Source organism: Cavia porcellus, unplaced genomic scaffold (assembly GCF_034190915.1).
Source record: "Cavia porcellus strain 051 isolate PalLab524CR breed Dunkin Hartley unplaced genomic scaffold, mCavPor4.1 scaffold_6, whole genome shotgun sequence".
In the NCBI taxonomy this organism is placed as follows: Eukaryota; Metazoa; Chordata; class Mammalia; order Rodentia; family Caviidae; genus Cavia; species Cavia porcellus.
The window spans coordinates 68,992,868-69,007,407 of NW_026947489.1; the positions used below are offsets into that span (position 1 = coordinate 68,992,868).

Genomic DNA, 14,540 nt, shown 5'->3' on the forward strand with positions numbered 1-14,540 from the left:
ATGGCCTCAAAGCTTTCCCAGTCCTAACGCGCAGTGAGTTGTCTCTTACTTCTCACACACGAAATGAGCCCTCTTTTCCCTATCTTGAAGATTCCTTGGGACAAGCTTTGACTTTGTTTCTACCCTAGACATCTGCCAACTCCTAATAACTCATTCCTTGATACAAAACTTTTCAGGTAAGAATTAAGTGCTAGAAGAAAGCCAGGATCACCAATGAGCATAGAAGAAAAAACACTTGTGGACATTGTCGAGGTCTTGTTTCTTGGACTACAAAAGCAAGACTTTGAATTTAAACCTGGGGTCTCTGACTGCTTGCTGCTGATCTGCAGTAAGTATTGTTAATATCTTTCAGTCTTGGCTTGAAGTTCACTGAGTGAAGCTATCAAGGGCCCATGAATCAAAGCAAAATCCACAAGCCCATGGACATACAAAGGACTATTCATACACTGCGTATGTACTGCTCAGCAAAGACTTGAAAAAGCTTTAAAATATCACTTTTGGGTAACTTAGAGGCACTTGGTGAGCAGGCAGAGAAAGGGTGGTCCAACATAAACACAGAGAAACTTGGGAAAAAGTTGGAGACTTAGGGGTTCCAGACATTAGAGAACGTCTCTATCTAATCATCAACTACTCACTAGGTTGAGAAGAGCCTTCAGTGGTCTAACTTGACAAAACAGTGCAGATTTTGCAGAATTACCCCTAAGATTTCATTAAAGAAAGAAAGAAAGAAACAAACAAACAAAAAACAACAGTGAAACCTAGGTGGATAATCTGATGTTCAGAGTTGCCATTTCATACTATTGAAAGTATCCAGTTTTTATCTAAAATTACAAGACATAAAGAAACTATATGAAGGAAAATAAAATTAAACACAACAAAAATGTCAAAGCAAGCTTTCTCCAGGAAATTTCAGATGTTGACTGCAAATTTAAACATCTGATATTTCTCCCTAAAAACTAGAAAAAGAAGAGGAAACTAAATCTAAAGTTCAAAGAAAGACTATCATAAAGATCAAAGAAAAATAACAGAAAAAAATAATAGGAAATAAATGAAACATAAGTGTATCCTTTCAACATATCAAGAAGGTTGGCAAACATTAACTAGAATAACCTAGAAAAACAGAAACAACACTCATAGTACTAATTTTAGGAATAAAAGAATGACTTTATTACCAATCTGGCGGGAATGAAAAGGACAGGAATAAATGACTGCTCACAACTTACCTCGTGTATAATAGTGGGAGAGTGAACAGCACGAGAGCAGCAGAAACAAGATAGAAAGGTCTGTTCTCATCACTGCCACTCAACACTGCGCTAGAGAACCTATCTAGAGGAACTAAGCAAAGAAAATAAATATCGGACATCCGGACAGGAAAGGAAAAAGTAAAACTATATTTGCAGATGATACGATTTTGAATATAGAAAATCCTAAAGAGTCCTCATTAAACCTCCTGTAGAGCTAATAAATGAATTCAGCAAGGTTTCAGGATTTATAAGCTTAAGACACAAAAATCAACTACAGTTCTATACATTACAATTTAAAATGATATTAGGGAATTCATTTATAACAGCAGCAAAGGAATAAATACTTAGGAGTAAATTTAATAAAAAACAGTGAACACTACAAAACATTAAAAAATATTAGAAAGGACTTATAACAAACAGGAAAAATCTCAAATTCATGGCATGGGAAACTGAATATTATTAAGGTGTAAATAGTCCATAAAATATTCATCAAGTGGAACATCATCTCTATCAAAATATCACTGTCATTTTCATAGACATTGTCAAGCTAATTCCCAAATCTATACTGAAATTCATGTGACCAGCATACCTGAAGGAGTAGTGACAAAGAGGAACTAAGTAGGAAGACTTCAAATTCACAACTTCAGTATTTATCATAAAGCTATGGTGATGAAGACTGTGTGGTACTGACATAGGACAGACTTATAAATTGGTGAAGTACAATGGGTAATTCAGAAACGAGCTTGTGCATTTATGGCCAATTGACTTTTGAGTAAAGATGTCAGGATAACTTACCGGGAAAAATAGTCATTCACTGAATCGTGCTAGGCAAATAGATAGTTACCTACAGATGAATAAAACTGAACATTTAACTCACATCATACACAAAAAATAATTAAAAACAAATTAAGGTCCTAAATATAGGACATAAGTCTATGAACCTCCTGAAAAAAAAAAAAAAAACAGGCATAAATCCTCATAGCCTTGGTTTAGGAAATATTTTAAAAATATACATCAAAGCACAAACAAAAGGAAAACAAAAGATAAACTGGCCTTTCTCAAAAAGAAAAATTTTCATGCTTCTCAGACAACTAATAAAAAGTGGAAAAAAAAAAAACAATGAGCAAAATGGGAGACTATAATTCTAACTTGTATATCCTTTAGGGTTTAACATTCATCGCACAACAATATAGACAACCCAGTTCTAAAATTGGGAAGTTATTTAAATGGACATTTCTTCAAGTGTGATATACAAATGATCAATAACCACCTGAAAATGTGCTCCACAGTATGTCATTAAAGAAATGGAGATCAAAACCATAATGATTTACCACCTACAAGGAGGCTCTAATAAGGAGGTCAGTTGCAACTGCTGATGGGAACATGGGGCCATTAGAATGATCACGCAGTGTGGCCAGGATGTAACAGTGCTGCCACATGGAAGGCAGCTTGGCACTTGCTTCAAAAGTCAGACGGAGACTCGCCAAATATATAACACCACAAGAATAGACCTCAAGAACATCGTGCTAAGTGAAGCATGCTCTTCTCAAAATATCACTTAGTGCATGCGAAATGTCCAGAAATGGCAAATGAGGGAAAAATTAAAAGTGACTCTATTACACTTGTAGTTTTAGGGTCCAGAAATAGGGGATGACTTATGAGTATGAAATTCCTTCTGGAGTAATAAAAATGTTCTGGAATGAATAGTGGTGATAGTTGCATGCCTTTGCAAATAGTGAATATTTGCATACTTTAAAAGGAGAAACATTTGATATGAGTTATATTCCAATTTTTTAAACACTCTGATGGACTAGATGTAGATTGCTGAATACTGCTTGGTGCATACGTGATAAAGCGTGACTGTTTATTTCTTTTCTTTCCTTTCTTCCTCCATTGTGCATCTTACAAGGTTATTCTGGATTACTTGCCCCTAAGAGTCTGTCTCAGGAATATCACTTTATTAAAATGGGAAGCCACATTTATAATAGAACTCCCTGAAGGTGTGACATCTCTTTGGCTTTAGAGTAACTTTCATGATTTAGAGGCAAATCTCTGAGGTAGAAACCACCAATAGGTTCTATGCGTTTTTCAAGCATGCCCACAGACTCAGAACCATCTATCTGCCCTACCTGAGCTTGTGAAAATTCACCTTTCTTAGATTTTCTTTCTCCTCTGCCTTCCTGTCTCCTCTTTCAGGAGCCTTCATGACTGTAGGCAGAGGCCAGGGAACAAATGATAATGGTTTGTGTCTGAAAATGCATGTGTTGTGAACCAAAAGGAAAATAAATATTACTAAAATTAAGCTTCTGGCATTCCCCTGATCACTGAATGAGGAAGGAAGTTGGCTCCATTTGGGAAAACATTTGTAAGGTGCCCACTGCTCAGCAGTTTCAGATCTGCAGGCTTTACAAGGAACGGAAGGGTTAGAAATCAAGAGTACATTTCTCGATGTAAAAAAGTGAAAGGGCTTCCTTGCTTAGTGAGTACTTTTGCTTGACAGGCATTTTCAGGTTCCATTACTAGGACTGAGCTGCAGTCGGGCCCCTCAGGAAAGGAGAGATGGAGGAAGGGCCTAGTTCTGAGGATAAACCCTACACAATGTGAAGCAGGAGGGGGTCAAAGGTAGGCATTGACTCCAGAGTGGAATTTGATAATGTTCAGGTGTTTTCTCTCCTGCATGGGGACTCATAGTGTCTTTTCCATAAAAGTGACATCACCCAAAGTTCAGGTGGCTGTGCAGTAGAAAAGGACTGGCAATGAGGTAGCATGCTGGGTTCATGGGGTTCAAAAGTAGCCAAGGTGAGAGAGGAAGCTCAGAACAATAGTTCAGACTGGGGAAATAGGGAAAAGACAAGGACAATGTCACTCTTTCGGGATCCTCAGGCCTTCTGGGAGGTAGCTGGACCATTGTATCAGTGTAGCCTGGGCCTGTGCTGTGGCAGATGGTAAGGGGGGAAATAGCCCTAGGGACTGCAGGGCTGGGATCCCAAGCTCTGTTGTGAACTATCTTTTCTAAATATTCACAGGGCACATGGAGAAAGTTCCTCTACATAAAGGCATGGTTGACATACAGTGGAAGGGCAAGTGTAGGAGGCTGGCTGTCTGGGACATTCAAGGTATTGTCACAAATGCAGAGCACAACTTCAGTAGGTGAACTGTGGCTAAGTCTGAGGAGGTGGACTGACGGCAGGGATAAGGAGGTAGCAATGTATCAGAGAGGGATTAACTGCAGGACTTGTGACGTGCCAGGGATCCAGGGTGACTGAAGGTGGCTTAGTGCCAGGTTAGGGACAGGGTTCATCCCAAGGGTGAATTGATGCTTACCACTGGGATGACTGATGAAGGCCAGTAATAGTGAGGACTTAGCCAAGAGAGGGGAAGAAACTCTGGAGAGAGGAGCAAAGTTTCGCAGATGAGTGAGTTTCAAAAAGGGGGATTGGAAGCCAAATTCCTGAGGAGGTCAGTGACAGGGATAGCAGAGGCCAGGGCCAGTGAAAGCCTATAATGGATTTCCACAAGGGGCACGGAACTCTCAGGCTCTGGCCTCATGCTCTGTCCTCCTTGCTTGAATTCTCTCCGTCCATTTCAGGGCCTTTCCTCATCTTAGAACTGTTTGTCAGGCCAAGTGCCAGCATATGACCAGGTCTGGGCCACATGAAGTAGCAGGCGAGAGTGGGCACAAAGCCTCACAAAGACAGGGTAGCAGAAACAATAGTTTCTGACAGCTAAAACCAACTCAGGTGCATACACCCTGGGCCAAAGCTAGTGATTGGCCAGGCTGGAAGAAAAGCCAGAGACAGGGAATCAACACTCTGTCCTCCTCCAACTGTCCAGTCGTATCTCCACCATGGAAGGAGCTTGTGAAAGCAGACTTGGGGGTGAAATAAAGTGAACTGAATTCTTCTATAATCAGATTTCCAGATGCTGGAGTTTTCTTACACAGTAGAATGGCAGAGTGCCTCTCTCCTCTAAATGCTGCTCAGTCATCAGCCCCACCTGGTACACTGTAATCACTCTGAAAAAATGCAAAGGACTTTGAGACGTCTCACTCAGCATCTTCTTTTTACAAATAGAAGGACAGAGGTCCTGAGATAATGTAATCAATCACTTTTGGTGATAAGACCAGTGCCATAAGCCCAGCATCCTACCTCTGGTTGACTGTCTTTCACCACATACTCTCTGCCTCCCAAACCGTTCATGACCTTCCAGTCATGCAAGAGTAGCACCTTGCTCTGGTTCTGCCACTCACTGACTAGGTGACAATGGCAGTCAGTTAATTTTCTGAACCTCTGTGTCCTCATCTGAATATGGGTATGATGTAGACTAAGCATTGCAGTTTATTATCCTCATCAGGAGACCATATTACATGCTTTTGCCTGTTACATTCACAAAAGGATCTAGTGGGATTCAGCATAGTATCATAACGCGCCAGTAGACACATTCAGTGGTACTGGCTCTGCCCCTACTCTGAGAAGTTTGGTGGCATCCTACCAGGAACCACAATTCCTGGTGTGCTGAACACTGTGATGCACAGTTATCCCTGGGAGTAGGGCCATTCATTTTCCTTCTTTGTGTGAATGTTGCCTGGAGGAGCAAAGGCCAGCAGCATGGATATACCACAATGCTTCACAGAATATGGAGTTAATTAACTCATAGTGTTTGTGTTGGAGTTCTTCAAGGAAATCATAAGTCTTGGGTCAGTATGAACTGAATTAAGAGAGTTCTCTACATGAAAATGCCAGGCTTTGCTAAGCACATCAGAGATGGTGCTGTCCAGCTGACAGATCTCATTTATTCCTTGACCTTCCTCAGTTCCCCTTGCAGCAGACAAGACCATGTTGTGTCCAACATGTTGAGAATGATGTCACTTCCAAGTTAAAGAAATGGTGGCCTAGTTCTTTCTTTTCCTGCTTAATAAACTGGTGACATTCCAGTTGCTAGGGCCCTTAGTGAACTCGTGAAACAGAATCCTCCCTCTACAGCAGACTTTTCATGGAAAAGTAAATTTGTTTCTTGGATAAAGGCATATAGATTTAGGGATTGCTTGTTGCTGCATACAACCTGTCCTATTCTGATAAATGCACCAATAAAGTTTGTCCCCCTAACCAAACTATCTTTATCTGATGTAATAGTTAACTAATTGTGTCAAGTAGAGTAAGAACTGCCCAGTGAAATTGGATTGGCACAATTCTGGGTGTAGCTGAAGGGATTTACTGAAGAAAGAAGACTCACCCTTGTCCGGCTTGTCACTTGGATGGTATAAAAGGGAAACAAAGAAGAAGGTTCCACCTCTGTTTCTTCGGAGGAGCTCCAATCTCCACCTTCACCTTGGATATCATCTCGTGGCTTCCAGTCAGACTGTTCAGCCTCCAGCACAGATCCTTCAGCCTTCCAGCACTGGCCATTTGTCCTCCTGCTACAGAATCACATGGGACACTACAGTGAGCTGTTGGCCATTGACTTGATCCTTCAGATTTCTAACTTGCAGACAGACCTTTTGTTCCACACTGACTCCATGGGCAGCTATTGTAAGCCAACCTTGTAAATTCTTATATGTTTGTGTATCTTGCATTAAATCTGTATCTCCATAAGCACTGACTGATATAGATTTTGGTATAGGAGTGGTATCATTGCTGTGATGCTACCTGGTCATGTGATTTGGAAATATTTATAACTGACTTGTGGAAATAGTTTGGAAAAGTTTGGTGATAGTGGCTGAAGAAGCAGCCTGGAATGCTGTAAGCTAAACTTCATGGAGATTCTGGTCAGAACTCAAAAGATCAGAGTGCTGTTAGAAATGTAGCTGGTAAAGACCAGGCTCAGGAAGTTTCATTTAGGAACAAAGTATGTACTGGCAGTTGGACTATAGGCTATGCATGTTACAGTTTGGTAGGAAACTTTCTGCATTTTCCTCCTGTCCAGAGACTTTGCCTGACATGGAAATTAAGAGTAATGGACAAATTAATCTTGCAAAAGAAATTTCAAAGCAGTTTAACATTGAGCCAATGGTATGGCTACTATTGGGGGATTTTAGCCAGATCTATGTTGAGAATCAAGAGCAAAGATCCCAGAAGAATAACTTAAAACGTTTTGAGTTTGATCAGAAAGGTACTTCTAGTAAAGCTGAGGACTACAAAGATACAGTAGAAGAGAACTTTCTTGTTGAAAAATAACAAGGAAACAGGAAAGATGGCTTGAGGACATTACAAGAACCAAAATATCAAGGTGGAAGAATTTGCTTTGAAAAGAGAGCCCCACAGCATTTGTTTTAGGATGGGAATTTATTCCTCAGTATTGGGTTCCTAGTGGTAAGCAATCCAAGTACTAAATCCTTATAGCCAAGACAGAAGAAAGCCTGGCTATTGCTCAAGCTGGCAGCAGACTTTGGCATCACCTATATGGTGTAGGTTTTAGGGGTTGCATATGCAAGAGTTGTGGCATCAGGAAGGCTTCCACCCATGTTTCAGAAGTCTTGGAAGCCAAGCAGCACACCCTTGAGAATCTAATGTATGAAGCTGTGAATATGAAGCTGAAGTGAGGTGGAGACCCTACAAGATTGGAGAATTTAGGAATGTGGATTGTCTGAGAAAAGTTGCAAGGAATGAGCAGAGAGAAGCCATGGGAGCTACAATCACTAGCTGTGACATAGGGACGGAGCCACACAAGCTCTTCAGAGTTCACAGCTTGCCACAGATTACACTGGATGTTAAACATCGAACTACTGGAGTTAATGTTTGCCTTGCAGGGTTTTGATCTTGCTTTGTTTCCACTCTTTCCTATCCACTTATTTGTAGCTTTTAGAGTGGGAATATTTATCTTTTCCTGTTGAATGTTGAAAGTTTTTAACTCTCTTTTCATTTTTACAGAGGGCTCACAGCTAAGAGATTGCCTTAAATCTCAGAGGAGACTTTGTACTCAGATTTTTAAACAATACTGAAACTGTTAGGCAATTGGTAACTCTTGGAGATGCAATAAATGCCTTTTGCATAAAGAGATATACATGAGTCTTTTGAGAGCCAGGGGCAGGATGTTATGGTTTGTATCTAGATGTCCCTACAAAGCCTCATGTGGTCATAGTTGGGAGTTTTTGGAGGTGGCTGGATCTAAATTGTGTGTGATACTAGCATTAAGGTTGCATGAATACTAATTTAATCTACTGATTGGTTTAGCATAATTCTGAGTATAGATAATGGTAACCTGGAAGACTGAAAAAGGAGAGGCAGGCTTGCTGCTGCAGCTTCCAGTGCTTTGCTGCTTGCTGCTTATTTCTCCCTGCCTTCTGCTGCCCTGCTACACCATGAACTGTTTTTCCTCTGTGATGCTCATATGCCATGCTGCCCTGCCTTGGAGCCAGCCAAATAAGTACTGAAACCTCTGCAAACTAAAAGCTAAAATAAGCCTTTCCTTCCTTAACTTATGGGCCTCAGGTATTTTGTTCCAGCAAGGAAAAAACTGACTAAGACACTTAATCTCTTTCTCCTTCATTTCAGATGTGATCCCAGCAGATGACCAAGTACCACATCCACCAGTCTTCTTGATGACATTCTTCAGGAGCTCATCACTACTGCTAAAACTTATCAGAGCCTTGTATAATTTCTGTCACATTGTTTCATCACTCCCTTCCCTGCAGCCTCTCTCTTCAAGGCCTCTTCTCCCTAAAACAGATCCTACCTTAGAGTCTGTCTTTTCCCAAAATAGAGAGAGTACAAAAATATGTGTATGTGAATTTTTATAACTGGCTTTATCTTGCAACCTCTTTCTTCACACTTTGAGTGGCTTGGGGCCATTGTTGGCCATCAGTTTATAAAATAAATGTAAAAGGCACCATTTTTAAAAAAAACTTTTTATCGGTACCAGGGTTCGAACTCACAACTGCCTGCTTGCAAGGCAGGCACTTATGCTGCTGAGCTAAATCCCCAGCCCCAAAAGGCACCATTTAGCCCCTCAAGATTCCCTCCAATATGCCTCCAACTGACCCCTTGTGGATTGATTTCCTACCATTCTCCCTGGCATCCTGAATCCAGACTAGCTGACCTCTCCATCTACCCTGAAGCTCCCCAATCTTGCCAAGGTTACACCCTGACCTATTTCTTCATTCTTTAAGCCTTACTCACCCTAAAAATCTCAATGTAACATCCTCCTCCAAAAGGAAGCCTTTTCTGACTTGGCAGAAATTCTGTGACATTCATATGGTGTTTAGTCACTAACTGAATTGTCTCTCTGTGGTTTTGTTTTTACATATGACCTTCCTCCTGGTGTAACAGCTCTATAGGGACAAGTGCATGCTTCCATAACTGATGTTTAGAATTCAGTGGGTACTCAAAGGGACTGGCTAGAAAAATGGGTATTCAGGATCTTCTCAATTCTTAGGAGCTGCTTTGCCACTGGCTTTATTTCTAGTTTTCTTGACCAGGACCATATATATGTGCTTCTCTTTAATCACTCATAGTGGGAATGGCTCCAACATGCATATCAGCATCAGTCAACCCTCAAGGTGCTTGGTCCAAGCCACTGTAAGCCCGAGGCTCATGCTTCTGTAGACAGGTCTCTATATGGTTACGGAAAACCCCTCTAGAGCTTGCAGTGAGATGTAGAGATGGGAAGTATCTTGATAAGTGAGATGAATATACAGTTCATATTCCTAACCACATCCGAAGACCTGGAAGATGGTACTTACTCTCCAACTTATACCTGAGCCTTCTGAAGCAGTGTGGGTGGCAGCAAGGTACTCAGCTCTATTTTTTCTGAGAGCAGATGGTGGACATGCTGAGAGTTGACAGTGCTGTACATTCCAATAGCACCTCTCTCCTGGAGGCTACCTTGACTTTCACCAGCCTCTAAGAGCAGACAACATCAAGTGTCAATTCTTGTCACTTCTGAATTTATAAGCCAAGAATGGTACTCAGCTCTACACAGTTCTAAAGTTCTAGGAAACTTTGTCTAGAGACATTGTTTATTTGGAAACACTGACTATTTTGAGCACATGGAGCATCTTTAGGCAAAAGCCTTCAATATTTCAATTAACCCTGTAGATACTATAGACAAGGCCAAATATTTCTTAAATTTTTCCAGTCTAGAATTTGCCATACTAGTGATATAAAGGCCGTTTAGTGATTAAGAAAGTAAGCTGTACTGTCAGGCTTTTGGGGGATGGGAGTGCAATTTAAGACCAAATTTTTCCAGGCAGCCTTGGGAAGCTTCCTTAACTCACGTATCTTATTTTCAACATTTACAAATGAGAGATGATAATAGCACAGGTCTTCTAAGACCCTTAGGAGGATTAAATTATAACATAGTTAAATACTTAGCACTTCTTGTGTGACATCTTCCACATGACTCTGTTCCCTTCCTCCTTCACCTGCAGGCTTTCATTTCCATGTTTTTCTGTGAAATTTTCTCACAATGAATTTTTAGTAACTGGCTTCATCTTGCAACCTCTTTCTTCACACTTTGAGTGGCGTGGGGCCATTGTAAGTCATCAGTTTATAAAATAAATGTAAAAGGCACCATTTAGCCCCTCAAGATTCCCTCCAATATGCCTCCAACTGACCCCTTGTGGATTGATTTCCTACCATTCTCCCTGGCATCCTGAATCCAGACTAGCTGACCTCTCCATCTACCCTGAAGCTCCCCAATCTTGCCAATGCTGCACCCTGACCTCTTTCTTCATTCTTTAAGCCTTACTCACACTAAAAATCTCAATGTAACATCCTCCTCCAAAAGGAAGCCTTTTCTGACTTGGCAGAAATTCTGTGCCATTCATATGGTGTTTAGTCACTAACTGAATTGTCTCTCTGTGGTTTTGTTTTTACATATGACCTTCCTCCTGGTATAACAGCTCTATAGGGACAAGTGCATGCTTCTATAACTGATGTTTAGAATTCAGTGGGTACTCAAAGGGACTGGCTAGGAAAATGGGTATTCAGGGTCTTAGAAGACTTCTAGGGGCTAGAAACATTACAGTGAGTCCCTGAAGACTCCTGGAACTTTTAGGAGACAAGGAGAAGGCAGAAAATATTTTTGCCACTCCTAGAGGTTTGGGAAGCACCAGGAAAAATGGACTAATGAACTTTCTTTAGACTCCATATTTTCTACAAGGCTTTCAAAGTGGTCACTTAGTAACAATTGTGTCATTAATGATCAAGTCTCAGAAGCAGAACCTGGGTCCCAGTAGTGGTTTCAGCTTTCCCTGTGCTTGCCCTTGGCAAGTTCATTAACCTCCCAGCACCCACATCTCCTACCTTTAATATGAAGACAGTCACAGTCACTGCCTCACTTAGTTGTAAAGAGTAAATGAATCCACCCATGGGAAGTGGTGGGAATGATGCTTTGGCCACACCAACAAATACTCTCTGACATTTGGCCTGCAGATTCTGACAGTGATATGTGGAAAGACAGATTTAGCTCAAACCCAAACCCTGCCACTTCTAAAACAATGGTTAGGAACACATGCTTCCTCTCTAACTCTGCTTACTCACCTTTAAAAGACAGAACCTCACGCTCATGACACCAGCTTGAGGGGAAATGAGATCTTGCTTATGAGGCACGGAGAAGAGTGCTTACCGTATGTGGGGATCAAATTCGTTGACGCCTCCCTTGGGTAAAGTGGCAAAGGCTAAGATCCTGGCAACTGGAACAAAGTCATAGGAGAAAATTCATTTTGGTGGGTTTAACGCTGACTTTGATGGGGCTTTGCTGCCACCTGCTGGATTTGTTAGGCATGACCCTCTTGGTGCTCTGAGTTGCCACCTTCTGGTGGGAGAGGAATTGTGAGAATTCCTGTCTTCTCTGAGGCTGCAGCTCGCCTCGCCTACTTTATCTCAAACTCATAGGGAGCATTGACCACGTGCCAGGTGTGAACTCCGGGGAAATAATTAGAGACACAGGCGGCCTGGCATAGGTGAGGTGCACATCCGTCAATGGACCTAAGGAATAATGTGTGGAAATTTATTATTTTTAAAGTGAAATTTATTAGCATATGATGTATTTATATACACTAAAATACACACATTTAAATTGTACATTTTGATGAGTTTTGATAATGTTTATATGCATGTAACCCCAAACAAAATGTGGAGCATTTTCCTTATCCCAGAAAGTTTCCTCATGGTCCTCCACCTTCTACCTCAATCTGATTCTGGCCACAGTTTAGTTTTGCTTTTTCAAGAACTGTGTGTAACTGGAGTTGACCAGACATTCTCCTTTATGTCTGGTTTCTTTGATATCACAAAGTGATTCTGAGTTTGGGATGTGACAATAGTTTTTATCGTAAGGTTGTTCTCAAATGCACAAGCATGTAATACGTTCTTTATTTAATTTCTTGATACATATTTGCACTGTTTCCAGTTTTATACTGTGGCACAAGACTGCAGAAACCTGCCTGGACCTGTGCAGCTTTGTGTGGTTTTAATTTTATCTCAGTAGATTTCTAGAAGTAAAATTGATAAGCTGTAGAGTAGTAAGCTTGTTCTCCAAAGCCTGGCAGTACATCCCCTCTTTCACTCTTTTCTTCCTCCTCCTCTCTCTCTCCATGAATTCCTTCCTCCTTCCTTTCCCTTCTTGTCAGTGCTTTCTGTGTCTTCTTTCAGAAATCGTTGTCCACATGAAAGTCATAAAACATTCTCCTATATTTTCTTTCCATAAAAAAAAGACATTAAGCCAGATGTGAGAGTGCATGCCTATGATGTCAGCATTCTGGAAGGTTGAGGCCGGAGGATCACAAGTTCAAGCCCAGCCTCAATGCTAAAAACCCCCCCCCAAAAAATTGAGTCAAGGCAAGAATATTTGCTCCAACTATACTGATAAAGTATCACATTGGTTATCACAGCCAGCAAAATAAGGCAAGATATGGAAATAAATATATACAGATTATAAAGGAAGAAGTAAAAATATAAATGTGATTCAAATTTTTGTTTGATGGTCCGTCTTAAATTAGCTTTTGTTTATGGTGTAAGGGGAAAGTGGAAGCTTTTATTCTCCAAGTGGATATCTATCAAGCCAGTATCATTCCCTGAAAAGATTACCACTTATTGTATTTTTTAATTTTTATTTTAAAGAGCATAAAACAGAATAAAACCAATCAAATCAAGCCAGTGTAAGAGATACAGTCCTAAAAAATGTTACAAAATCAACAGTAGTTATAATGCCTTTTGATGTCTTCAAAATAGCTGCAGATAACTTCCAGTGTAGTAAAAATCAAATAGAACAGAATAGAATAGAAGCAATAAAAACAAGACAACGAATGCAGTAAAGGACATCAAAACAAGCCAATAGTAAATCCAAAATTGCTACCATAATATAATCTTGCTATCTTTGAAATAGCTGCTACTACCATTGGATTTGACATAATCAAACAAAACAAAAGACAGTGAAACCCAACCCAACAAAACAACAGAAACAGTATAAGACTTCTAAAACAAGGCCACAGGGAATCAACAATGGCTGCAGCCCTCAGAAAGAGATCCCCCTAGATGCCACACTGCGGACCGCTATCCGCTGAGCCCAGGATCAGGCCACTGGCCCTAGACCTGCAGGGTTAGTGAAACGCCAAAGCACCACAGACATCCAATTGCATTTCACCTCCATAGCTATCATCACAGCCTGTGTTTCTCCAGATAAGCCCGTCTCTTACGTTGGAAGGGGAGTGTGGGATGATCCTTCTTATCTGCCAGCCTGTGCACCGGAACGGGCTGGAGTCTGGTTGTTCCAGTCCAGTGGGGTCCGCACATGGTGCTGGTTCCCAAACTGGGTTTGCTCACTGGTGTGTCCTTTGTTCTCTTTATCCCTGACCCCCGAATGGCGCTGACTCACGTGGAGAGGCCATGGTCTGGCTCGAACACTACCTTTTGGTACTGAGTTATCTTTTGCAAAATCAACTGAACACAAATGTGTAAGTTTACCTCTGGATTCTCGGTTCCATTGCGTTGATGTGTTTGATTGTGTCAAAACTGCACACTCAGTTTCTATAGTTTTAGAGTAAATTCAGCAGCAGATTCAAATTATCTAACTTCATTCTTTTTTATAATTATTTTGATGATCATTGTTGTTACATTTTAGTTTTGAAATGTCCTCCCAAAGGCTCATGTGCCCAGAAGTGGGCTTGAGGAAGGCAGGTGGCTGGATTATAGGAGCTCTACAGGGCAGTAATAGCTGAATTTGTCAGGAGGTAAAACCTGGCTGGAGGAGGGTACACTGAGAGAGAGAGAGAGAGAGAGAGAGAGAGAGAGAGAGAGAGAGAGAGAGAGAGTTACCTAAAAAGGTGTAGTCTTGTCCCTGGATCCTTTCCCTTCTCTCACC

The 14,540-nt window shown here is 41.0% G+C and overlaps 1 long non-coding RNA gene across 1 annotated transcript; it reads left to right on the forward strand.

Annotated features, from left to right (window-relative positions):
• Window positions 1-6,433: 6,433 nt before the first annotated feature.
• LOC134476271 (uncharacterized) lies at window positions 6,434-8,958 on the forward strand. The gene is made up of 2 exons (XR_010047853.1): window positions 6,434-6,772; window positions 8,735-8,958. It is a non-coding gene; the product is annotated as an uncharacterized LOC134476271 (long non-coding RNA).
• Window positions 8,959-14,540: the final 5,582 nt, after the last annotated feature.